Source organism: Triticum urartu, chromosome 6A (assembly GCF_056163025.1).
Source record: "Triticum urartu cultivar PI428250 chromosome 6A, HENAU_Tu73, whole genome shotgun sequence".
NCBI classification, from domain to species: domain Eukaryota; kingdom Viridiplantae; phylum Streptophyta; class Magnoliopsida; order Poales; family Poaceae; genus Triticum; species Triticum urartu.
The window spans coordinates 572,160,654-572,188,262 of NC_141878.1; the positions used below are offsets into that span (position 1 = coordinate 572,160,654).

General features: G+C 45.5%; 1 pseudogene; it reads left to right on the top strand.

The window, feature by feature from the left end:
• LOC147966462 (BTB/POZ and MATH domain-containing protein 2 pseudogene) overlaps positions 1-26,848 on the top strand; it is a 32,537-nt pseudogene extending 5,689 nt beyond the window's left edge.
• The last annotated feature ends 761 nt before the right edge of the window (positions 26,849-27,609 follow it).

The window sequence follows — 27,609 nt, forward strand, 5'->3', positions numbered from 1 at the left end:
AGAAGCAATATACGCAATATACACAAGCATATAATATATGAAAAAAACAAGGGAGGGGCGCCGGCCGGACCAACGGAGGGGCAGGGCGACGGCGATGGGCGGGCCGGGGTGACGGCGACAGGCGGGGCGGGGCGATGGCGACGGGCGGGGCAGGGGCGACGGCGACGGGCGGGGCAGGGCGACGACGACGGGCGGGCCGGGGCGCGCGACGCGCGTCGGGGCAGGGCGGCGAGCGGCGTCGGGCGAGGGCACGGCGGGCGGCGATGGCAACCTCGGGCGGCTAGGGGAGGCACAGCGACGATGGGCAGGGGCGACGACAACGGCGTCGACGGGCACGGGCGACGGGGCAGAGGGCGGCGGGGCAGCGAGGAGAATGAGGAACTGAATGAAAATTTCACAAGTGTTTTCTTATATACTGAGAGCATTGGTCCCGGTTCGTGGCACAAACCGTGACCAATGCCCCCCTTTAGTCCCCGTTGGTGCCACCAACCGGGACCAAAGGCCTCTTTTTAGCAGCCCAAAGGGCAGGAAGTGGCGGCCTTTGGTCCCGGTTGGTGGCACCAACCGGGACTAAAGGGGGGCATTGGTCACGATTTGTGCCACGAACCGTGACCAATGCTCCCCTTTAGTCCCGGTTGTTGCCACCAACCGGGACCAAAGGCCTGTGCCTGCCAAAGCCGCAGTGCAGTGGGATGTTTAGTCCCACCTCGCTAGCTGAGGAGCGGCCGCACCTGTTTATAAGCGCTGCCCCGCCATCTCCATCGAACTCCTCAGAACTGCAGGCCTCTAGGCCTAATCTCACACCGCTATGCCTGTGGGCCTGCTGGGCCTTCTGCGGGACTGAATCCTGGCCCATGGATGGGCTTCTAATCGTATTCAGGCCATGGTGGCCCAGTAGGTGGCATTTTTTTACTATTTATTTTTCTCATTTCTACTTAGAACTAAATACTTATAGGTTTTTAGTGATTTTTTTTCTTTTAGGTCACAAAAATTATAAACTTTCTGTTAGTGTCATTAGTTTTAAAATTTGAATAGTTGAAATTTGAATTTTTTAAATTTTGTGTGAATCACTAGTTTATGAATAACTTTACTATAAAAATTGATTTTTGAGTCATTCTTTTTTCTGCTATTTAATATTACTGTGTTTTATCATTACTATTTATTTTGTTTTGTTTTTTGCTTTATTTTTTAATTCTTTTTGCTTTTAGTTTTAGAAAAATTATAAACTTTCTGTTAGTGCCATTAGTTTTCAAATTTGAAAACACTTTTTTAGTTTTTTTGTTTTCTTTGTTGCTTTATTTATTTTATTTTGTTTCTACTTACAACAAAATACTTATTGTTGCTATTTTTATTTTTTTCAGTTTTTTTGTTTTGTTTTCTGTATTATTTATTTTCTTTTGTTTTTTGCTTTATTTTTTAATTCTTTTTACACTTAGGTCAGCAAAATTATAAACTTTCTGTTAGTGCCATTAGTTTTAGAAAAATTATAAACTTTCTGTTAGTGCCATTAGTTTTCAAATTTGAATAGTTAAAATTTCAATTCTTTGAAATTTGTGTGAATCACAAGTTTGTGATTAAGTTTACTAAAAAATGAACATAGATGCACCTATAGACAAAATTCGACCTAAATTCATAGTTTTCAAATGAACTCTGAAAAAGTTGGCATAGTATACTCGTGTGTTACAAAGTTGACATGGTATCATCATAATAGTTGCGGGAGAAAGTCTTCACTTTTTCTTCGCTTGTGTCATTTGCTTATTGCGCCGTAACCATGGATAATCTTCATCGTTTATCAGGATGCTTGGGTTAGCCTTGACATTGAAGGGAGGAATTTCATGAAACTTTTCATAATCTTCAGACATGTTTGTCTTGCCCTCCACTCCTAGGATATCCCTTTTTCCTAAAAGAACTATGTGGCGCTTTGGCTCATCGTATGATGTATTCGCTTTCTTATATTTTCTCTTTCTCGGTTTGATAGACATGTCCTTCACATAGATAACCTGTGCCACATCATTGGCTAGGACGAACGGTTCGTCAGTGTACCCAAGTTTTTCAGATCCACTGTTGTCATTCCGTACTGTGGGTCTACCTATACCCCGCCGCCTGACAGATTGACCGTTTTGCACTTAAACAAAGGGACCTTAAAATCAGGTCCGTAGTCAAGTTCCCATATGTCCACTATGTAACCATAATATGTGTCATTTCCGCTCTCGGTTGCTGCATCAAAGCGGACACCACTATTTTGGTTGGTGCTCTTTTGATCTTGGGCGATCATGTAAAATGTATTCCCATTTATCTCGTATCCTCTGTGAGTCAATACAGTCAAAGATGGTCCCCTAAACAACAAGTACAGCTCATCACAAACAGTGTTGTCACCTCTGAGACGTGTTTCCAACCAACTGTTGAAAGTCCTGATGTGTTCACATGTAATCCAGTGGTCGCACTGCTTCGGGTGTTTGGAGCGCAGACTGTTCTTGTGTTCATCGACATACGGGGTCACCAAGGTAGAGTTCTGTAGAACTGTGTAGTGTGCTTGAGACCAAGAATATCCGTCCCTGCATATTATTGAGTCACTTCCAAGAGTGCCTTTTCTAGTCAGTCTCCCCTCATACCGCGATTTAGGGAGACCTATCTTCTTAAGGCCAGGAATGAAGTCAACACAAAACCCGATAACATCCTCTGTTTGATGGCCCATGGAGATGCTTCCTTCTGGCCTAGCGCGGTTACGGACATATTTCTTTAGGACTCCCATGAACCTCTTGAAGGGGAACATATTGTGTAGAAATACGGGCCCCGGGATGACAATCTTGTCGACTAGATGAACTAGGATGTGCGTCATGATATTGAAGAAGGATGGTGGGAACACCAGCTCGAAACTGACAAGACATTGCGCCACATCACTCCTTAGCCTTGGTACGATTTCTGGATCGATCACCTTCTGAGAGATTGCATTGAGGAATGCACATAGCTTCACAATGGCTAATCGGACATTTTCCGGTAGAAGCCCCCTCAATGCAACCGGAAGCAGTTGCGTCATAATCACGTGGCAGTCATGAGACTTTAGGTTCTGAAACTTTTTCTCTGGCATATTTATTATTCCCTTTATATTCGACGAGAAGCCAGTCGTGACCTTCACACTGAGCAGGCATTCAAAGAAGATTTCGTTCTCTTCTTTCGTAAGAGTGTAGCTGGCAGGACCTTTATACTGCTTCAGAGGCATGCCGTCTTTTTCATGCAAACGTTACAGGTCCTCCCGTGCCTCAGGTGTATCTTTTGTCTTCCCATACACACCCAAGAAGCCTAGCAGGTTCACGCAAAGGTTCTTCATCACGTGCATCACGTCGATTGAAGAGCGGACCTCTAGGTCTTTCCAGTAGGGTAGGTCCCAAAATATAGATTTCTTCTTCCACATGGGTGCGTGTCCCTCAGCGTCATTCGGAACAGCTAGTCCGCCGGGACCCTTTCCAAAGATTACGTGTAAATCATTGACCATAGCAAGTATGTGATCACCGGTACGCATGGCGGGCTTCTTCCGGTGATTTGCCTCGCCTTGGAAATGCTTGCCTTTCTTTCGACATTGATGGTTGGTCGGAAGAAATCGACGATGGCCCAGGTACACATTCTTCCTGCATTTATGCAGGTATATACTTTCAGTGTCATCTAAACAGTGCGTGCATGCGTGGTATCCTTTGTTTTTTTGTCCTGAAAGGTTACTGAGAGCGGGCCAATCGTTGATGGTCACAAACAGCAATGCCTTTAGGTTAAATTCCTCATGTCGGTGCTCATCCCACGTACGTACACCGTTTCCATTCCACAGCTGTAAAAGTTCTTTAACTAATGGCCTTAGGTACACATCAATGTCGTTGCCGGGTTGCTTAGGGCCTTGGATGAGAACTGGCATCATAATGAACTTCCGCTTCATGCACATCCAAGGAGGAAGGTTATACATACATAGAGTCACGGGCTAGGTGCTGTGATTGTTGCTCTGCTCCCCGAAAGGATTAATATCATCCGCGCTTAAAGCAAACCATACATTCCTTGGGTCCTTTGCAAACTCATCCCAGTACTTTCTCTCAATTTTTCTCCACTGCGACCCGTCAGCGGGTGCTCTCAACTTCCCGTCTTTCTTCCGGTCCTCACTGTGCCATCGCATCAACTTGGAATGCTCTTCATTTCTGAACAGACGTTTCAACTGTAGTATTATAGGAGCATACAACATCACCTTCGCAGGAACCCTCTTCCTGGGGGGCTCACCATCAACATCACCAGGTTCATCTCGTCTGATCTTATACCGCAATGCACCGCATACCGGGCATGCGTTCAGATCCTTGTATGCACCGCGGTAGAGGATGCAGTCATTAGGGCATGCATGTATCTTCTCCACCTCCAATCCTAGAGGGCATACGACCTTCTTTGCTGCGTATTTACTGTCGGGCAATTCGTTATCCTTTGGAAGCTTCTTCTTCAATATTTTCAGTAGCTTCTCAAATCCTTTGTCAGCCACAGCATTCTCTGCCTTCCACTGCGGCAATTCCAGTACGGTACCGAGATTTGTGTTGCCATCTTCGCAATTGGGGTACAACCCTTTTTTGTGATCCTCTAACATGCGATCGAACTTCATCTTCTCCTTTTGACTTTCGCATTGCGTCCTTGCATCGACAATGACCCGGCGGAGATCATCATCATCGGGCACATCGTCTGGTTGCTCTTGATCTTCAGCAGCTTCACCCGTTGCAGCATCATTGGGCACATCGTCTGGTTCCTCTTGATCTTCACCTGCTCCCCCCGTTACAGCATCACCGTATTCAGGGGGCACATAGTTGTCATCGTACTCTTCTTCTTCGCCGTCTTCCATCATAACCCCTATTTCTCCATGCCTCGTCCAAACATTATTGTGTGGCATGAAACCCTTGTAAAGCAGGTGCGAGTGAAGGATTTTCCGGTTAGAGTAAGACCTCGTATTCCCACATTCAGTGCATGGACAACACATAAAACCATTCTGCTTATTTGCCTCAGCCGCATCGAGAAACTCATGCACACCCTTAATGTACTCGGAGGTGTGTCTGTCACCGTACATCCATTGCCGGTTCATCTGCGTGCATTATATATAATTAAGTGTCCAAATTAATAGAAGTTCATCATCACATTAAAACCAAAGTACATACATAGTTCTCATCTAACAACATATAGCTCTCCAGAGCATCTAATTAATTAAACCATACATTGAAACTATGTAAAACATTTCAATGCGAAAACAAATGCGATCATAATCGCAACCAAGGTAACAATTGATCCAACGGCATAATGATACCAAGCCTCGGTATGAATGGCATATTTTCTAATCTTTCTAATCTTCAAGCGCATTGCATTCATCTTGATCTTGTGATCATCGACGACATCCGCAACATGCAACTCCAATATCATCTTCTCCTCCTCAATAACTTCAACTAAATTTAACCTCTCGACAATCGAGGAGAAGATGATATTGGAGTTGCATGTTGCGGATGTCGTCGATGATCACAAGATCAAGATGGATGCAATGCGCTTGAAGATTAGAAAGATTAGAAAATATGCCATTCATACCGAGGCTTGGTATCATTATGCCGTTGGATCAATTGTTACCTTGGTTGCGATTATGATCGTATTTGTTTTCGCATTGAAATGTTTTACATAGTTTCAATGTATGGTTTAATTAATTAGATGCTCTGGAGAGCTATATGTTGTTAGATGAGAACTATGTATGCACTTTGGTTTTAATGTGATGATGAACTTCTATTAATTTGGACACTTAATTATATATAATGCACGCAGATGAACCGGCAATGGATGTACGGTGACAGACACACCTGCGAGTACATTAAGGGCGTGCATGAGTTTCTCGATGCGGCTGAGGCAAACAAGCAGAATGGTTTTATGTGTTGTTCATGCACTGAATGTGGGAATACGAGGTCTTACTCTAACCGGAAAATCCTTCACTCCCACCTGCTTTACAAGGGTTTCATGCCACACTATAATGTTTGGACGAGGCATGGAGAAATAGGGGTTATGATGGAAGATGGCGAAGAAGAAGAGTACAATGACAACTATGTGCCCCTGAATACGGTGATGCTGCAACAGGGGGAGCTGGTGAAGATCAAGAGGAACCAGACGATGTGCCTAATGATGCTGCAACAGGTGAAGCTGCTGAAGATCAAGAGGAACCAGACGATGTGCCCGATGATGATGATCTCCGCTGGGTCATTGTCGATGCAAGGACGCAATGCGAAAGTCAAAAGGAGAAGCTGAAGTTCGATCGCATGTTAGAGGATCACAAAAAAGGGTTATACCCCAATTGCGAAGATGGCAACACAAAGCTCGGTACCGTACTGGAATTGCTGCAGTGGAAGGCAGAGAATGCTGTGGCTGACAAAGGATTTGAGAAGCTACTGAAAATATTGAAGAAGAAGCTTCCAAAGGATAATGAATTGCCCGACAGTACATACGCAGCAAAGAAGGTCGTATGCCCTCTAGGATTGGAGGTGGAGAAGATACATGCATGCCCTAATGACTGCATCCTCTACCGCGGTGCATACAAGGATCTGAACGCATGCCCGGTATGCGGTGCATTGCGGTAAAAGATCAGACGAGATGACCCTGGTGATGTTGATGGCGAGCCCCCAGGAAGAGGGTTCCTGCGAAGGTGATGTGGTATGCTCCTATAATACCACGGTTGAAACGTCTGTTCAGAAACGAAGAGCATGCCAAGTTGATGCGATGGCACAGTGAAAATCGAAAGAAAGATGGGAAGTTGAGAGCACCCGCTGACGGGTCGCAGTGGAGAAAAATCGAGAGAAAGTACTCGGATGAGTTTGCAAAGGACACAAGGAATGTATGGTTTGCTTTAAGCGCGAATGGCATTAATCCTTTCGGGGAGCAGAGCAGCAATCACAGCACCTGGTGTTGGGGAACGTAGCATAAATTCAAAATTTTCCTACGTGTCACCAAGATCTATCTATGGAGTCATCTAGCAACGAGGGAGGAGTGGATCTACATACCCTTGTAGATCGCGCGCGGAAGCGTTCAAGAGAACAGGGTTGATGGAGTCGTACTCGTCGTGATCCAAATCACCGATGATCCTAGCGCCGAACGGACGGCACCTCCGCATTCAACACACATACGGAGTAGCGACGCCTCCTCCTTCTTGATCCAGCAAGGGGGGAGGAGAGGTTGATGGAGATCCAGCAGCACGACGACATGGTGGTGGAAGTAGCGGGATTCCAACAGGGCTGCGCCAAGCGCTGCGGGAGGAGGGAGATGTGTCATGGGAGGGAGAGGGAGGCGCCAGGGCTTAGGTGCGGCTGCCCTCCCTTTCCCCCACTATATATAGGGCCAAGGGAGAGGGGGGCGTAGCCTTGGCCCTTCCTCCAAGGAAGGGGGCGGCCAGGGAGGAGTCCCTCCTTCCCAAGGCACCTAGGAAGTGCCTTCCCCTTTTAGGACTCTTCCTTTCCCTTATCTCTTGGCGCATGGGCCTCTTGGGGCTGGTGCCCTTGGCCCATATAGGCCAAGGCACACACCCCTACAGCCCATGTGGCCCCCCGGGGCAGGTGGACCCCCTTGGTGGACCCCCGGACCCCTTTCGGCACTCCCGGTACAATACCGATAATGCGCGAAACTTTTCCGGCGACCGAAACAAGACTTCCCATATATAAATCTTTACCTCCGGACCATTCTGGAACTCCTCGTGACGTCCGGGATCTCATCCGGGACTCCAAACAACTTTCGGGTTACCGCATACTAATATCTCTATAACCCTAGCGTCACCGAACCTTAAGTGTGTAGACCCTACGGGTTCGGGAGACATGCAGACATGACCGAGATGACTCTCCGGTCAATAACCAACAGCGGGATCTGGATACCCATGTTGGCTCCCACATGTTCCACGATGATCTCATCAGATGAACCACGATGTCAAGGACTTAATCAATCCCGTATACAATTCCCTTTGTCTAGCGGTACGATACTTGCCCGAGATTCGATCGTCGGTATCCCGATACCTTTGTTCAATCTCGTTACCGGCAAGTCTCTTTACTCGTTCCGTAACACATCATCCCGTGATCAACTCCTTGATCACATTGTGCACATTATGATGATGTCCTACCGAGTGGGCCCAGAGATACCTCTCCGTTTACACGGAGTGACAAATCCCAGTCTTGATTTGTGCCAACCCAACAGACACTTTCGGAGATACCTGTAGTGTACCTTTATAGCCACCCAGTTACGTTGTGACGTTTGGCACACCCAAAGCACTCCTACGGTATCCGGGAGTTGCACAATCTCATGGTCTAAGGAAATGATACTTGACATTTGAAAAGCTTTAGCATATGAACTACATGATCTTGTGCTAGGCTTAGGATTGGGTCTTTGTCCATCACATCATTCTCCTAATGATGTGATCCTGTTATCAATGACATCCAATGTCCATGGTCAGGAAACCATAACCATCTATTGATCAACGAGCTAGTCAACTAGAGGCTTACTAGGGACATGGTGTTGTCTATGTATCCACACATGTATCTGAGTTTCCTATCAATACAATTCTAGCATGGATAATAAACGATTATCATGAACAAGGAAATATAATAATAACCAATTTATTATTGCCTCTAGGGCATATTTCCAACAGTCTCCCACTTGCACTAGAGTCAATAATCCAGTTCACATCGATATGTGATTAACACTCAAGGTCACATCCCCATGTGACTAACACCCAAAGAGTCTACTAGAGTCAATAATCTAGTTCACATTACCATGTGATTAACACTCGATGAGTTCTGGGTTTGATCATGTTATGCTTGTGAGAGATGTTATAGTCAACGGATCTGAACCTTTTAGATCCGTGTGTGCTTTACAAATCTCTATGTCATCTCCCAGATGCAGCTACCACGTTCTATTTGGAGCTATTCCAAATAATAGTTCTACTATACGAATCCAGTTTACTACTCAGAATAATCTGGATTAGTGTGAAAGTTTGCATCGGCGTAACCCTTTACGACGAACCCTTTTACCACCTCCATAATCGAGAAAATTCCTTAGTCCACTAGTTACTAAGGATAACTTTGACCGATGTCCTGTGATCCATTCTTGGATCACTCTTGTACCCCTTGACTGACTCATGGCAAGGCACACTTCAGGTGCGGTACAAAGCATAGCATATTGTAGAGAGCCTATGATAAAAGCATAGGGGACGACCTTCGTCCTTCCTCTTTCTTCTGCCGTGGTCGAGCTTTAAGTCTTAACTTCATACCTTACAACTCAGGCAAGAACTCCTTCTTTGACTGATCCATCTTGAACACCTTCAAGATCATGTCAAGGTATGTGCTCATTTAAAAGTACCATTAAGAATTTTGATCTATCCTTATAGATCTTGATGCTCAATGTTCAAGTAGCTTAATCCAGGCTTTCCATTGAAAAACACTTTCCAAATAACCCTATATGCTTTCCAGAAATTCTACGTCATTTCTGATCAACAATATGTCAACAACATATATTTATCAGAAATTCTATAGTGCTCCCACTCACTTCTTTGGAAATACAAGTTTCTCATAAACTTTGTATACACCCAAAACTTTGATCATCTTATCAAAGCATACATTCCAACTCCGAGATGCTTACTCCAGTCCTTAGAAGGATTGCTGGAGCTTTGCATACTTATTAGCATCTTTCAGGATTAACAAAACCTTCCGGTTGTATCACATACAACCTTTCCTCAAAAATCGTCGAGGAAACAATGGTTTTTTGGCATCCTATCTGCAAGATTTCACAAATAATGCAGTAATTGCTAATATAATTCCAACAGACTCTTAGCATCGCTACGAGTGAGAAAGTCTCATCGCAGTCAACTCCTTGAACTTGTCGGAAAACATCTTAACGACAAGTCGAGCTTTCTTAATGGTGATACCTACCATCATTGTCCATCTTCCTTTTAAAATCCATATGTACCTAACAGCCTTACGACCATCAAGTAGTTCTCCCAAAGTCTACACTTTGTTTTCATATATGGATCCTCTCTCGGATTATATGGCCTCGAGCCATTTTGGAATCCAGGCCCACCATCGCTTCTCCATAGCTCGTAGGTTCATTGTTGTCTAGCAACATGACTTCCAAGACAGGATTACGTACCACTCTGAAGTAGTACGCATCCTTGTCATCCTACGAGGTTTGGGAGTGACTTGATCCGAAGTCTCATGATCAATATCATAAGCTTCCACTTCAATTAGTGTAGGTGCCACAGGAACAACTCTTTGTGCCCTGCTATACACTAGTTGAAGTGACGGTTCAATAACCTCATTAAGTCTCCACCATCCTCCCACTCAATTCTTTCGAGAGAAACTTTTCCTCGAGAAAGGACCCAATTCTAGAAACAATCCCTTATTGCTTTCGGATCTGAGACAGGAGGTATACCCAACTGTTTTGGGTGTCCTATGAAGATGCATTTATCCGCTTTGGGTTCGAGCTTATCAGCCTGAAACTTTTCACATAAGCGTCGCAGCCCCAAACTTCTAAGAAATGACAGCTTAGGTTTCTCTAAACCATAGTTCATATGGTGTCATCTCATCGGAATTACGTGGTGCCCTATTTAAAGTGAATGTGGTTGTCTTTAATGCCTAACCCATAAACTATCGTGGTAATTTTATAAGAGACATCATGGTATGCATCATATCCAATAGGGTGCAGTTATGATGTTCGGACACACCATCACACTATGGTGTTCCAGGCTGTATTAGTTGTGAAACAATTTCCACAATGTCTTAATTCTGTGCCAAACTCGTAATTCAGATATTCATCTCTATGATCATATCATAGATATTTTATCCTCTTGTCACGATGATCTTTCAACTTCACCCTGAAATTACTTGAACCTTTCAATAATTCAGACTCGTGATTCATCAAGTAAATATACTCAACATCTACTCAAATCATCTGTGAAATAAGAACATAACGATATCCACTACATGCCTCAGCACTCATTGGATTGCACACATCAAAATGTATTACTTCCAACAAGTTGCTTTCTAGTTCCATTTTACTGAAAACGAGGCTTTCAGTCATCTTGCCCATGTGGTATGATTTGCATGTCTCAAGTGATTCAAAATCAAGTGAGTCCAAACGGTCCATTTGCATGGAGTTTCTTCATGCATATACACCAATAGACATGGTTCGCATGTCTCAAACCTTTCAAAACAAGTGAGCCCAAAGATCCATCAACATGGAGCTTCTTCATGCGTTTTATACCGATATGACTTACGTGGCAGTGCCACAAGTAGGTGGTACTATCATTACTATCTTTTGGCATGAACATGTGTATCACTACGATCGAGATTCATTAAACCATTCATTTCAGGTGTAAGACCATTGAAGTTATTATTCAAATAAACAGAGTAACCATTATTCTCATTAAATGAATAACCATATTGCGATAGACATAATCCAATCATGTCTATGCTCAACGCAAACACCAATCTCGATGGTAGAGGGAGCGTATGATATTTGATCAACCTTGGAAATACTTCCAACACATATTGTCATCTCACCTTTAGCTAGTCTCCGTTTATCCTGTAGCTTTTATTTCGAGTTACTAACACTTAGCAACCGAACCGGTATCTATACCCTGGTGCTACTAGGAGTACTAGTAAAGTACACATTAACATAATACATCCAATATACTTCTATCGACCTTGCCAGCCTTCTTATCTACCAAGTATCTAGGGTAATTCTGCTCCAGTGGCTGTTCCCTTTATTACAGAAGCACTTAGTCTCGGGTTTGGGTTCAACCTTGGGTTTCTTCACTAGAGCAGCAGCTGATTTGCCGTTTCATGAAGCATCCCTTTTTTCCCTTGCCCTTCTTGAAACTAGTGGTTTCACCAACCATCAACAATTGATGCTCCTTCTTGATCTCTACTTTTGTGGTGTCAAACATCGCGAATATCTCAAGGATCATCATATATGTCCCTGATATATTATAGTTCATCACGAAGCTCAAGCAGCTTGGTGGTAATGACTTCGGAGAACCATCACTATTTCATCTGGAAGATCAACTCCCACTCGATTCAAGCAATTGTTGTACTCAGACAATCTGAGCACAAGCTCGACAATTGAGCTTTTCTCCCTTAGTTTGTGGGCTAAGAAAATCGTCGGAGGTCTTATACCTCTTGACGTGGGCACGAGCCTGAAATCCCAATTTCAGCCCTCGAAACATCTCATATGTTTCGCGACGTTTCAAAACCGTCTTCGGTGCCTCAATTCTAAACCGTTTAACTGAACTATCACGTAGTTATCAAAATGTGTATGTCAGATGTTCGCAACATCCACAGATGACGTTCGAGGTTCAGCACACTGAGCGGTGCATTAAGGACATAAGCCTTCTATGAAGCAATGAGGACAATCCTCAGTTTACGGACCTAGTCCGCATAATTGCTACTACCAACTTTCAACTAAATTTTCTCTAGGAACATATCTAAATAGTAGAACTAAAGCGCGAGCTACGACATAATTTGCAAAATCCTTTTGACTATGTTCAGGATAATTAAGTTCATGAACTCCCACTCAGATAGACATCCCTCTAGTCATCTAAGTGATTACATGATCCGAGTCAACTAGGCCGTGTCCGATCATCACGTGAGACGGACTAGTCAACATCGGTGAACATCTTCATGTTGATCGTATCTACCATACGACTCATGCTCGACCTTTTGGTCTCTTGTGTTCTGAGGCCATGTCTGTACATGCTAGGCTCGTCAAGTCAACCTAAGTGTTTTGCATGTGTTCCGAGGCCATGTCTGTACATGCTAGGCTCGTCAACACCCGTCGTATTCGAACGTAAGAATCTATCACACCCGATCATCACGTGGTGCTTCCAAACGACGAACTTTCGCAACGGTGCACAGTTAGGGGGGACACTTTCTTGAAATTTTAATGAGGGATCATCTTATTTACTACTTTCGTTCTAAGCAAATAAGATGTATAAACATGATAAACATCACATGCAATCAAATAGTGACATGATATGGCCATCATCACTTTGCTCCTTTTGATCTCCATCTTCGGGGCTCCATGATCATCATCATCACCAGCATGACACCATGATCTCCATCATCATGTCTTCATGAAGTTGTCTCGCCAACTATTACTTCTACTACTACAGCTAACGGTTAGCAATAAAGTAAAGTAATTACATGGCGTTGTTCAATGACACGCAGGTCATATAATAAATAAAGACAACTCCTATGGCTCCTGCCGGTTGTCATACTCATCGACATGCAAGTCGTGATTCCTATTACAAGAACATGATCAATCTCATACATCACATATATCATTCATCACATCCTTTTGGCCATATCACATCACATAACATACCCTGCAAAACAAGTTAGACGTCCTCTAATTGTTGTTTGCATGTTTTACGTGGCTGCTATGGGTTTCTAGCAAGAACGTTTCTTACCTACGCAAAAACCACAACGTGATATGCCAATTGCTATTTACCCTTCATAAGGACCCTTTTCAACGAATCCGATCCGACTAAAGTGGGAGAGTCAGACACCCGCTAGCCACCTTATGCAACTAGTGCATGTCAGTCGGTGGAACCAGTCTCACGTAAGAGTACGTGTAAGGTCGGTCCGGGCCGCTTCATCCCACAATGCCACCGAATCAAGATTGGACTAGTAACGGTAAGCATATTGAACAAAATCAACGCCCACAACTACTTTGTGTTCCACTCGTGCATAGAAACTACGCATAGACCTAGATCATGATGCCACTGTTGGGGAACGTAGCATAAATTCAAAATTTTCCTACGTGTCACCAAGATCTATCTATGGAGTCATCTCGCAACGAGGGAGAAGTGGATCTACATACCCTTGTAGATCGCGCGCGGAAGCGTTCAAGAGAACGGGGTTGATGGAGTCGTACTCGTCGTGATCCAAATCACCGATGATCCTAGCGCCGAACGGACGGCACCTCCGCGTTCAACACACATAAGGAGCAGCGACGTCTCCTCCTTCTTGATCCAGCAAGGGGGGAGGAGAGGTTGATGGCGATCCAGCAGCACGACGGCGTGGTGGTGGAAGTAGCGGGATTCCAACAGGGCTTCGCCAAGCGCTGCGGGAGGAGGGAGATGTGTCATGGGAGGGAGAGGGAGGCGCCAGGGCTTAGGTGCGGCTGCCCTCCCTTTCCCCCACTATATATAGGGCCAAGGGAGAGGGGGGCGTAGCCTTGGCCCTTCCTCCAAGGAAGGGTGCAGCCAGGGAGGAGTCCCTCCTCCCCAAGGCACCTAGGAAATGCCTTCCCCTTTTAGGACTCTTCCTTTCCCTTATCTCTTGGCGCATGGGCCTCTTAGGGCTGGTGCCCTTGGCCCATATAGGCCAAGGCGCACACCCCTACAGCCCATGTGGCCCCCCGGGGCAGGTGGACCCCCTTGGTGGACCCCCAGACCCCTTTCGGCACTCCCGGTACAATACCGATAATGCGCGAAACTTTTCCGGCGACCAAAACAAGACTTCCCATATATAAATCTTTACCTCCGGACCATTCCAGAACTCCTCGTGACGTCCGGGATCTCATCCGGGACTCTGAACAACTTTCGGGTTACCGCATACTAATATCTCTATAACCCTAGCGTCACCGAACCTTAAGTGTGTAGACCCTACGGGTTCGGGAGACATGCAGACATGACCGAGATGACTCTCCGGTCAATAACCAACAGCGGGATCTGGATATCCATGTTGGCTCCCACATGTTCCACGATGATCTCATCGGATGAACCACGATGTCAAGGACTTAATCAATCCCGTATACAATTCCCTTTGTCTAGCGGTACGATACTTGCCCGAGATTCGATCGTCGGTATCCCGATACCTTTGTTCAATCTCGTTACCGGCAAGTCTCTTTACTCGTTCCGTAACACATCATCCCGTGATCAACTCCTTGATCACATTGTGCACATTATGATGATGTCCTACCGAGTGGGCCCAGAGATACCTCTCCGTTTACACGGAGTGACAAATCTCAGTCTCGATTCGTGCCAACCCAACAGACACTTTCGGAGATACCTGTAGTGTACCTTTATAGCCACCCAGTTACGTTGTGACGTTTGGCACACCCAAAGCACTCCTACGGTATCCGGGAGTTGCACAATCTCATGGTCTAAGGAAATGATACTTGACATTAGAAAAGCTTTAGCATACGAACTACATGATCTTGTGCTAGGCTTAGGATTGGGTCTTTGTCCATCACATCATTCTCCTAATGATGTGATCCCGTTATCAATGACATCCAATGTCCATGGTCAGGAAACCGTAACCATCTATTGATCAACGAGCTAGTCAACTAGAGGCTTACTAGGGACATGGTGTTGTCTATGTATCCACACATGTATCTGAGTTTCCTATCAATACAATTCTAGCATGGATAATAAACGATTATCATGAATAAGGAAATATAATAATAACCAATTTATTATTGCCTCTAGGGCATATTTCCAACACCTTGCCCGTGACTCTATGTATGTATAACCTTCCTCCTTGGATGTGCATGAAGCGGAAGTTCATTATGATGCCAGTTCTCATCCAAGGCCCTAAGCAACCCGGCAACGAAATTGATGTGTACCTAAGACCATTAGTTGAAGAACTTTTACAGCTGTGGAATGGAAACGGTGTACGTACGTGGTATGAGCACAGACAGGAGGAATTTAACCTTAAGGCGTTGCTATTCGTGACCATCAACGATTGGCCCGCTCTCAGTAACCTTTCAGGACAGACAAACAAAGGATACCACGCATGCACGCACTGTTTAGATGACACTGAAAGTATATACCTGGACAAATGCAGGAAGAATGTGTACCTGGGCCATCGTCGATTTCTTCCGACCAACCATCAATGTCGAAAGAAAGGCAAGCATTTCAAAGGCGAGACAGATCACCGGAAGAAGCCCGCCATGCGTACCGGTGATCACGTACTTGCTATGGTCAATGATTTACACTACGTAATCTTTGGAAAGGGTCCCGGTGGACTAGCTGTTCCGAATGACGCTGAGGGACACGCACCCATGTGGAAGAAGAAATCTATATTTTGGGACCTACCCTACTGGAAAGACCTAGAGGTCCGCTCTTCAATCGACGTGATGCATGTGACGAAGAACCTTTGCGTGAACCTGCTAGGCTTCTTGGGCGTGTATGGGAAGATAAAAGATACACCTGAGGCACGGGAGGACCTGCAACGTTTGCATGAAAAAGACGGCATGCCTCCGAAGCAGTATAAAGGTCCTGCCAGCTACGCTCTTACGAAAGAAGAGAAAGAAATCTTCTTTGAATGCCTGCTCAGTATGAAGGTCACGACTGACTTCTCGTTGAATATAAAGGGAATAATAAATATGCCAGAGAAAAAGTTTCAGAACCTAAAGTCTCATGACTGCCACGTGATTATGATGCAACTGCTTCCAGTTGCATTGAGGGGGCTTCTACCGGAAAACGTCTGATTAGCCATTGTGAAGCTATGTGCATTCCTCAATGCAATCTCTCAGAAGGTGATCGATCTAGAAATCGTACCAAGGCTAAGGATTGATGTGGCGCAATGTCTTGTCAGTTTCGAGCTGGTGTTCCCACCATCCTTCTTCAATATCATGACGCACGTCCTAGTTCATCTAGTCGACGAGATTGTCATCCTGGGGCCCGTATTTCTACACAATATGTTCCCCTTTGAGAGGTTCATGGGAGTACTAAAGAAATATGTCTGTAACCGCGCTAGGCCAGAAGGAAGCATCTCCATGGGCCATCAAACAGAGGATGTTATCGGGTTTTGTGTTGACTTCATTCCTGGCCTTAAGAAGATAGGTCTCCCTAAATCGCGGTATGAGGGGAGACTGGCTGGAAAAGGCACTGTTGGAAGTGACTCAATAATATGCAGGGACGGATATTCTTGGTCTCAAGCACACTACACAGTTCTACAGAAATCTACCTTGGTGACCCCGTATGTCGATGAACACAAGAACAGTCTGCGCTCCAAACACCCGGAGCAGTGCGACGACTGGATTACATGGGAACACATCAGGACTTTCAGCAGTTGGTTGGAAACACGTCTCAGAGGTGACAACACTGTTTGTGATGAGTTGTACTTGTTGTCCAGGTGACCATCTTTGACTGTATTGACTTACAAAGGATATGAGATAAATGGGAATACATTTTACACGATCGCCCAAGATCAAAAGAGCACCAACCAAAACAGCGGTGTCCGCTTTGATGCAGCAACCGAGAGCGGAAAGGACACATATTATGGTTACATAGTGGACATATGGGAACTTGACTACGGACCTGATTTTAAGGTCCCTTTGTTTAAGTGCAAATGGGTCAATCTGTCAGGCGGTGGGGTACAGGTAGACCCACAGTACGGAATGACAACAGTGGATCTGAAAAATCTTGGGTACACTGACGAACCGTTCGTCCTAGCCAATGATGTGGCACAGGTTATCTATGTGAAGGACATGTCTACCAAACCGAGAAAAAGAAAAGATAAGGTAGCGAATACATCATACGATGAGCCAAAGCGCCACATAGTTCTTTCAGGAAAAAGGGACATCCTGGGAGTGGACGGCAAGACAGACATGTCTGAAGATTATGAAAAGTTTCATGAAATTCCTCCCTTCAATGTCAAGGCTGACCCAAGCATCTTGATAAACAATCAAGATTATCCATGGTTACGGCGCAATAAGCAAATGACACAAGCGAAGAAAAAGTGAAGACTGTCTCCCGCAACTATTATGATGATACCATGCCAACTTTGTAATACATGAACATGCTACCATTGTCCGTTTTGTACATGCACATGCTATGTGGGTGAAATTATGATACCATGCCAACTTTCAACTTTTTCAGAGTTCATTTGAAATGCTTTCATGTCTTATGGTTCGGCCCTCGTAATACCATGACCATTAGTCCCTGGCCCATGCCAACTTTCAACTTTCAACTTTCTAAAACTAATGGCACTAACAGAAAGTTTATAATTTTGCTCCTCGCCCCTGGCCCATGACCAATAGTCCCGGTTTGTGCCACAAACCGGGACTAAAGGGTTGGTCCTCGTTGCGGGCAGAGTTTAGTCCCACCTCGCCAACCGAAGGGGGCTCACACCGGTTTATAAGCCCTTCCCTCTCTGTCTTGTTGAGCTCCTCTCAAAGTGAAAATAGATGCCCTAATAGAGAAAAGTTTAACCTAAATTCATAGAAATTTACTAGGAATTTAGGTTGAATTTTCTCTATAAGCGCATCTATTCTCATTTTTTAGTAAGTTAATCACAAACTTGTGATTCAAACAATTTTCAAAGAATTCAAATTTTAACTATTCAAATTTGAAAACTAATGGCACTAACAGAAAGTTTATAATTTTTCTAAAACTAATGGCACTAACAGAAAGTTTATAATTTTGCTAACCTAAAAGCAAATAGAATTAAAAATTAAAGCAAAAAACAAAAGAAAATAAATAATGTAAAAAACAAATCAAAAAAACAAGAAAAAAACTATTTTTATAGTAAAGTTAATCACAAAATAAAATAAATAAAGCAACAAAGAAAACTAAAAAACTAAAAAAGTGTTTTCAAATTTGAAAACTAATGGCACTAATAGAAAGTTTATAATTTTTCTAAAACTAAAAGCAAAAGGAATAAAAAATAAGCAAAAAACAAAAGAAAATAAATAATGCAGAAAGCAAAACAAAAAAACTAGAAAAAAATAGCAACAATAAGTATTTTGTTGTAAGTAGAAACAAAATAAAATAAATAAAGCAACAAAGAAAACAAAAAAGTGTTTTCAAATTTGAAAACTAATGGCATTAACAAAAAGTTTATAATTTTTCTAAAATTAAAAGCATAAAGAATTAAAAAATAAAGAAAAAAACAAAAGAAAATAAATAAAGCAACAAAAAACAAAAAAATGCCACCTACTGGGCCCCCACGGCCTGAATACGACTAGAAACCCATCCAAGGGCCAGGATTCAGGCCCGCAGGAGGCCCAGTAGGCCCACAGGCATAGCAGTGACAATTAGGCCCGTAAGCCTGCAATGGAGAGGAGCTCGAGAGGGGTGCGGCAGTGGGGCTTATAGACCACTGCGCACCCCTCTCAACTAGCGAGGTGGGACTAAACTTTCGACGCAGCAGCCGCACAAGGCCTTTGGTCCCGGTTGGTGGCACCAACCGGGACTAAAGGGGGGCATTGGTCACGGTTCGTGGCACAAACCATGACCAATGCCCCCCTTTAGTCCCGGTTGGTGCCACCAACCGAGACCAAAGGCCGCCGCTTCCCGCCCTTTGGGCTGCTGAAAAGAGGCTTTTGGTCTCGGTTGGTGGCACCAACCGGGACTAAAGGGGGGGCATTGGTCACGGTTTGTGCCACGAACCATGACCAATGCTCCGTCTATATAAGTCACACTTGTGAAAATTTTGGTATAGTTTCTTCGATCCCGCCCCGAGGACGCCGCCAGGCTGCCCGTGCTCGCCGTCGCCGCCCCGAGGTCGCCGTCACCGTCACCGCCCGCTCCTCGTCGCCGCCGCCGCCCGCTCCTCGAGCCCGCACCGCCCCCGAGCCCGCGCCGCCCTCGAGCCCGCGTCGCCCCGGAGCTCGCCGTCGTCCCCGAGCCCTCCTCCCCGAGCTCACGCCGCCCGTCGAGCTCGCCATCGTCCCCAAGCCCGCGCCGCCCCCGATCTCGCCGTCGTCCCCGAGCCCGTGCCGCCCTCCTCCTCAAGCCATCCGTCGCCCTCGTCGACGCCCTCGCCGCCGCCCTCGCCGACGCCCTTGCCGCCCCCGCCGTCGCCCTCGCCGGTCAACTTTGCTGCTGTGAGCCGCCGCCACCTGTTTATCATTTTTTTTCATTTTTTTGTTCGTATATATAATGTATATACGTATGTGGCTATATGTATGTATAGATGTTCATATATGTGTATTGTTTTTTTTGTTCAGAGCATTTTTTGTTCATATATGTATTTTTTGTTTATGTGTATTATTTTTTTTGTTCATAGCATTTTTTTGTTCATATTTTTTTCATAGCATTATTTCCATGTATATATGTATGTGGCTATGTATGTATAGATGGATAGCATTTTTTTCCATGTATGCATGTCATTGTCGATATACCCCCTCCCTGTTAACTTCGACAGGAGGGGGGTCGATATAACCCTCCCCGATAACTTTGACATGAGGGGGGGTCGAGAACTAGTTTAGGGGGTCGAGGGTTGAGAACTAGTTTAGGGGGTCGAGGGTTGAGAACTAGTTTAGGGGGTCGAGGGAAGAAGGGGAAGAAGAGGGAGAAGAAGAGGGAGAAGAAGAGGAGAGGAAGAAGAGGAAGTCTTCTCCTCTATTCTTTCTTCTCTTCTTTTTTCTTCTTCTTCCTATATGTATTAGTTTTTTTATTTAGGTTGTTAATTAGTAGATATTAATTTTGTTCATATATGTATGGATGCATGTGATATGTATGTATGTATGTATGTATGTATCGGGTATGTCGTTGTCGATATACCCCCTACCCAATAACTTCGACATGAGGGGGTCGAGAGGGGGTCTAGGGTCGCCGAGGGGTCGAGGGTCGTCGAACTTGAGAGGAAGAAGAGGATAAAAAAAGAAGAGGAAGAAGAAAAAAAAGAGGAGAAGAAAGAATAGAGGAATTTTTCCTCTATTCTTTCTTCTCCTCTTTTTTTTCTTCTTCTTCCTATTTATTTTATCGGGAATGAGGGTCGTCGAGGGTCGCCGAACGGTAGAGGAAACCCTAAATAGAAAGTATCGTCAGTGTGAGATACATGTGGCCGTCGGTGTCGGACACTACATCCACATCCCACAAGTGACTTGGGCGTCGAAGCCCGCGCCACTTGTGGGACGTGGATGTAGTGTCCGACACCGACGGCCACATGTATCTCACACCGATGATACTTTCTATTTAGGGTTTCTCCTCTACCGCTCGGCGACTCTGACCCTCAACGACCCTCGTTTCCGATAAAATAAAGAGGAAGAAGAAGAAAAAAAAGAGAAGAAGAGAAGAAGAAGAAAAAAAAGAGGAGAATAGTCGCCGAGCGGTAGAGGAGAAACCCTAAATAGAAAGTATCGTCGGTGTGAGATACATGTGGCCGTAGGTGTCGGACACTACATCCACGTCCCACAAGTGGCGCGGGCTTCGATGCCCACGTCACTTGTGGGACGTGGATGTAGTGTCCGACACCGACGGCCACATGTATCTCACACCCACGATACTTGCTATTTAGGGTTTCCTCTACCGTTTGGCGACCCTCGACGACCCTCGTTCCCGATAAAAAAAGAGGAAGAAGAAGAAAAAAAGAGGAGAAGAAAGAATAGAGGAGTAGAACTCCAAACCCTAGAGAAGCAGCGTCGAGGCCACCCCAAACCCTAGAGAAGCAGCGTCGAGGCCACTAATTAATATTAGTTCTACGTTTGCCACTAATATATCCATCTGTCATGTTTGAATAATAATTGCCATGTTGTCAATATTTGTAGAAACTATGGACACCGCCCGAGACGAAGTACAAGAAGAGTTGTTGGGGGACATAATCACACGAGGAAGTGATGCCGTCTGCTCGTTGTTTCTCAACGACACCGATGGTCTGAAAGCAGCTGGCTATGATTATGATGGCTCCGGTGACCTAATGCCGGTGCAAGAAGGAGACCGTGAGGACGGCTCCGGTGACCCAATGCCGGTGCAAGAAGGAGACCGTGATGACGTCTCCGGTGACCGAACCGAGTCCGGCCAGGTATATATATTAGTTAAGCTTCTGCTGACTAGCTAATTGATGCATTCATTGTTTTGGTATGTACACATATTAATTAAGTCTTTGTTCTTTTTTCTAGCCCTCCGGATCGAGCACAACTTTGGTAAAGAGACGAGGCCCGAAGAAAAAGTTGAGCTCGGATGAAAAGTTTGAGATCATAGCAATCGCGCCCGACGGCCAACCGATTGAACCCCTCCGGACAAAGAGCGCATTTGTTGCTCAGTGCGGGGTTTTGGTTAGGGACAAGATCCCGATCGGCATCCAGCAATGGTTAAAGCCGGCTACAGAAGACCCTGAGGTGTCTTATGTCAATGATATGCAGAAAAATGATCTTTGGACTGAGCTGAAGTCAAATTTCACCCTACCGCTAGAGGATAATCCAGAGAAGCCAGTTAAAGAGCAATTAATCAAGTCTTTTGCTCTTAAGAGGATGGCAGAACTATTCAGGAGGTGGAAGAAAGAGCTTAATAAGTTTGTTGAAAATAATGAGACACCAGAATTCAAGGGCAGATATGAGAAGATCAGAGATCACTGGCCCGCATTTGTGGCCCACAAGACATCGGAAAAGAGTAAGAAGATGTCAGCGACAAACAAGCAAAATGCTGCAAAGAAGAAGCATCACCATCGCATGGGGTCAGGTGGCTACCTCGTAGCCCGGCCTAAGTGGGCCAAGACTGAGAATGATCTGGTTGATAAAGGGATCGAACCAGAGACAATTAACTGGCTAGACCGTTGCCGGACATGGTTCTTCGGGGCTGGCGGAACCTTGGACCCTGTAACAGGGAAGTGCATTTGGACGAACGATCAAATGGACATACCAGTCAGGAAGCTTCAGTAGTATATCGAAGCAGCGCAGCAAGGGACGTTTTTTCCAGACAGAGAGAACGACGAGCTCACAATGGCCCTCGGGAATCCTGAGCACCCTGGACGGATACGAGGCACGCCAGGCTCCATTCCGTGGAAGGTTGGGTTTCCGGACGCAGGCGGTTACAAATCCCATGAGAGGAGGAAAAAAGTGCAGCAAACCCAAATGCAGGCACTGCAAGCAAGGGTACAAGCGATGGAGGAACGAGAAGCAAATCGCAGCAAACGTACTGCTGAAGCTTCCCCCGAAGCTACCCCGCCATCTCAGCGGAGAAGCAGCGTGGCTTCCACCGAGCTGCTTCAGCCGGAGCATGCCTTGACGGCACCTGCCAGCTATCCCGTGGATGCTATCACGGAGTCTCAAAATTGCCACCTTATGACGCAAGGATGAATTTGAAGGTCAAGGCGGCTGTTGGCTCTGTTTATCCTACTGAACCCGGCGCAACTTTTCACTGCCGGCCGATTCCAGAAGGATATGCTAGGGTGATGGTGGATGAAATAACGGAGGGATTTGAGGACCTCCAGCTTGACCACCCTACCGGTGAAGGGGAGACTAGGTTGGGGTCTGCTCTGAAGACTCCATGCCTATGGCGGAAGGAGCTCATCAACCTTCCGAACTGGACGCCTCCGCCTTCTCCTCCTCCTCCGGCAAGTCAGGACACTCCGCCTCCTCCACCGCCTCCTTCTCCGGCGAGTCAGGGCACTCCGCCTCCTCCACCGCCTCCTCCTCCGGCGAGTGACGATCAGGGCACTTGACCGGCTCCTTCTCCAGCGCGTGGCGGCACTCCGCCTCCTTCTCCTTCTGCGCCGACGCGCCCGAGCAGCCAGCCTCCTCCTTCTCCGCCTCTTCAGCAAGGGCGGAAGAGACCTGCCGCCGCTCCGGCTGCTCCAGCGCGTCATAGTCCTTCTCCTCCGCCTCGTAAGCAAGTAAAGAAGACAACCGCTCCGTCTGCTCTGCCGGCGTCTAGCAGTACAACCAGAGGCGGGAGGAAATACAGATTTGGTCCTTCTCTGAAGACTCCAGAGAAGTTACCATACGAGAGGACCCCGGAGGAGAACGCCGAGATCGCACGAGAAGAAGTGAGGAACTACTTTGAAGGGGTGAAAGCAAAGAAACATCCACCTCCGAAGGAGAAGGTAGATCCGGTGAAAGCGAAGCACACTCTGGCTGCCCTGACAAAACCACCCAAGTCTCCGCCGAAAGGAAACTATGAGCGCATTATTGGAAAGGAATTTGCCAAAGCGGAGCGGTCGGGAAGTACTGTCAGTGATCAAAGGCTGAAAGAACGACGAGCTGGGAAACAAATTGCCCAGCTCGGTGAACAAGTGAAGCAATCGTGCCCCCCGCTCAAGGTGCCTAGCGACAACGTCGCTAATGATCCGAGGATGGTGCCCGGTTATAGCAATCTTGGCGATTACCTGCCCGGTGATGTACATTATGATTTCATGGAGGTGCAGATACAAAGATACGAGTACGGGAAGCCTCTCGTCAAAGATGAAAGATCTCTATCAACGATGATGCAAAGATTGCATGATTGATACTTGAAAATCTGCAGAGACTCTGGGGGGAGGAGTACTTTGTATGTGAAACTTAAAAAGGAGCATGACCTCGTTGGAATTGAACTGTTGCCTGTTCCATTCAAGGAGTTCTTTCAGTTTTTCAATCAATTGGCCCTCGATAAAACAACAGTCGCCTGCTACTGTCTGTAAGTAGTACTACTTCTGTCATTAAGTCTCTCTATATAGCTCAGCTCTTTCATTGCATGTATTTATAATCATCCTTAATATATTATGCAGATTGAAGATCGCCGAATTGAAGAAAAGACAAGTCGGTGATATTGGGTTCATTAACACATATCTCATAGATGCAACTCAGGTTAAATTTCATGCCACAGATACCGAGGCCAACTTGCTACGATCGTTGGTAATAAATGAAAACAAAGATATAATATTCTTTCCTTACAACTTCATGTGAGTGTTACTGTCTTGTGCGTATTCGGTTTCCCTTATATATTAGTCAAGGTTATACTAATGTAATTGATGAGTTATGCATGTGTGTGCAGTTACCACTATATTCTCCTAGAGATTAAGCTTGAGCAGGGACTAGTAACCGTCTTAGACTCAAGACGAAAAGATCCCCAGGACTATTCTCCTAGAGATTAAGCTTGAGCAGGGACTAGTAACCGTCTTAGACTCAGGACGAAAAGATCCCCAGGACTATGCAGACATGACTCAAATGCTCGAGAAGTAAGTTAAATCGATCATTATCCACCATATCAGCAACTTTGTTCATTTCCTGATATATCAAGTAATTGTTTTCTTTGTCCGGCAGGGTTTGGAGAAAATTCACCAGAAAAGCTCCGGGACTGCCGAAGGAGCTGCAATTTAGACACCCGAAAGTAAGTACTATAGTAGCATGTTCCGCGCATCTACTAGTGATTCAAGCGCTAGTTTCATCAATACCATTTGGCATTCTTGCTTATCAATTTGATTGACCTCTATTTCTTGTAAAGTGGTTGTGGCAGGAACAAGGGAATGATTTCTGTGGATACTACATTTGCGAGTCCATCCGCCACACGACCTGTGAGCGGGGCTACACTGACGAACAATATGAAGTACGTAAATAACAACATTCACAATTTTATTTTATTACCATCATTTGTGTTGAGTTTCATTCATTCATATATATATATATATATATATATATATATATATATATATATATTGACCCCCTTCTTCAAATTAGATGTTTCGGAAGCGGGATGAACTCCTAGCACCAGCTCGCATGCGAGCAATTCAAGAAGAATTGGCGGCATTCTTTCTTGACCACGTGATCGCTGAAGACGGAGAATACTATGTGGACCATGAGTCCGTATGATTATATTTGTAAGAGATAATTATTGTTTATATGTAGCCGGTAGTGTCGGATAGATATACGAGAACTTATTGTATATATGGTGGTCGATATCACTTCTCTCTGTATGCATATATGTTCATGACGATCTTCTGTTTTCTTCGTTTGCTTACTAGCTAGCTAGCGTGTCTAGTCCTCTCTATACGTATGTATAGTACGTAGCGTCGACCAAGCACGGACATAAGAGAGGAAACTTCTCTTTATTAATTATAACTAGCTAACACAATATATGAAACACCTAAATTAACCCCCCAAAACCCCCAACCCCTCCCCCTCCCTCCTTCAAAAAAAATCCAGCCACAGAAATGCTGACGCGTGGATGCCTATTGGTCCCGGTTGGTGCCACCAACCGGGACCAAAGGGTCTCCTGCCTGGGTTCCGCGCACAGGCCACGTGGAGGCCCATCAGTCTCGGTTCTGAATTGAACCGGGACTAAAGGGACAGGGCATTAGTACCGACCCTTTAGTCCCGGTTCAGGAACCGGGACAAAAGGCCCTTACGAACCGGGACAACAGGCCCTTTTTTCTACCAGTGGAAGCAAGTCAACCTGTGGGGCGTTCATCAAAAGAGTGAACGTAGAAAGATCCGAGCGATCTGAGAAACGACTCATTCACTATCCGATGCAATATCGCCGTCGTCAAAGAACCCCATGTCAAGGACACCACACCTTTTGTCTCGGTGCCCCCGAGCTGTATTATCCAGCACATGGGCGACCTCCTCAGTCCAAGAATGGCGCTGACATAGTGTTCGAGCTCGATGGTGAGACCATCCCTGCACACCGATGCTTGCTCGCGGCCCACTCACCGGTCTTCGCAGCCGAGCTCCTCGGACCAATGAAAGAGGGCAATGTTGTCACCAGCGGTGTGGTGCACGTAGGAGGCATAGAGGCTGAGGCGTTCAAGGCGTTGCTCTATTTCACGTACACCGATTCCTTGCCAAGGATGATTAAGGAAGATGAAAGCGTGACGTGTCAGCATCTTCTCGTCACGGCGGACAGGTATAACATGGAGCGGCTCAAGCTAATCTGCGATGAGAAGTTGTGTGAGTTCATCGACATCAGTACGGTGCCGACCATCCTGGCACTGGCTGAGCAGCACCGCTGTAAGGGGTTAAAGAAGAGTTGCTTCGATTTTCTCGCGACTTCGGCAAATCTAAGTGCCTCATGGACACGGACGATTTCGAACATCTGACAATGAGTAGTCCTTCTATTATGCGCGAGCTCATGGCCTATATCCTTGCCGCGCATCAGCCGAGTGATGAACCAATCAGTCAGGTGATGCCATAACCACAGTAGTGGGACTAGTCATTCCATATAAACAAGTGTTACAAATATTTTCTAATCGACTTGGTTAATGTGAGAATTTTTTCTTAAAGTTGGTTCCTATAATGGATACGTTAACTAGCCGCATATACACATATTTTCTAACATCATTGTGTGGTGCGCGCGTCACAGATGACAAAAGCCAGGCGTTTGACTTCACAAATAAGCTTTCTTAAAAATGGAAAAAGTTCACGGATAAGTATGGTGCACGTAAATCTTGAAAAAGGGTATTTAGCGAACAACCGTTTTCTAGGACAGTTCCAAACACATCAGGTGACATTGGATCACGCGAACCAATCTAGGGTTAGATGATTAGAGGGACTGTGGTATCTCCAACTCATCAGGGTTCAAATCCTGATGCTCGCATTTATTTTTGAATTTATTTTAAAATTTTCGGTGATGCGCATTCAGTGGGAATAGACGTTCCCGTCAACGACGAGGCGCCTATGGTGATTTCGTAAATCTTAAGATGATATGCCGGCTCAGTCTTTCGAAGGTGCTCATACAAATAAGGTGTGCGTGTCTGCGTTCATAGCGATGAGTGTATGCACGTGTATATAAACGTTTGCGTCTTTACTGATGTTACAAAAATGACGTTGGATCACAATCGTGCAGTAGTCCTTAGACATGCCCATGGTCCATCATCCATAGCGTGCCGGTTTTTCTTTGTGTGCAGAAACTATGCATGCATGCATCTTGTGTGGTCCCTAATCAGTTTTTTTTCT